Genomic DNA, 886 nt, shown 5'->3' with positions numbered 1-886 from the left:
CAGCATCCAAAAGTTCATGTGACAACCGCACCCAGCACCCCACTGCCACATTCCCCAACCCCTTCCCCTCCTCACCCATCACCTCCCACTCCACACAGGCCCTCTCCCAGCCCCAAAAGCCCTCTCCCCCACCCCAAACGCTGCCGTACAGCCTACCTCTGTCACAAACCCTGATCACCCGCCTTGCTGCCTTAGAGCTTGCGTGACACTGTTTGTACCAACTGACACGTCCCATCAGGCAGGGGAACACTTGCAACTGTCCCCTCCAACAGTCACACCGGTTACAACAGCCCCTGCAAGACCCCCAGTGTGCAGACAGCAGCAAGGCCAACCCTCCTCAAATTCTTCACTGAAAGGGTTCTGAGGCATTGGAAGGGGTTGCCCAGGGCAGTGGTGGAGTCCCCATCCCTGGAGGGATTGAAGAGTCGTGTAGACACAGTGCTGAGGGACATGGGTTAGTCATAGGGGACTGGTCAGTGTTGGGTTCATGGTTGGACTGGATGAGCTTAAAGGTCTTTTCCAACCAAACTATTCTATGATTCCACGCTCCACATGAGAACAAGCAACAGTGGTGCTTGTGTGTGGGATGGAGGTGCAGGAGGCAAATATAGAAGCACTGGGGTTTTACCTGAGACCACAACAGAGCGCCAGGCCAGTGCTGGGGGGATACTGGGAGGATCCCCCTTCCCACAGGGACAGGGGAGGAGGGCTGAGGATGCTCCCCAGGAGGGGAACACCCCAGCAGGCAGCCCAGGGTGAGCCCCAGGGTGCAGAGCTGTGGGGCAGGGGGTGCCTGAGGCCTGGGGTGGGGGGCACAGTGTGGGTTCCCATAGCACCATAGGGGGGAACATGGAGCATCCCCAGTAACGAGCAGTGGGATGGAACG

The sequence above is a fragment of the Antrostomus carolinensis genome, unplaced genomic scaffold, assembly GCF_000700745.2.
Source record: "Antrostomus carolinensis isolate BGI_N321 unplaced genomic scaffold, ASM70074v2 scaffold36009, whole genome shotgun sequence".
Lineage (NCBI taxonomy): Eukaryota > Metazoa > Chordata > Aves > Caprimulgiformes > Caprimulgidae > Antrostomus > Antrostomus carolinensis.
This window is presented reverse-complemented; position numbering follows the sequence as displayed.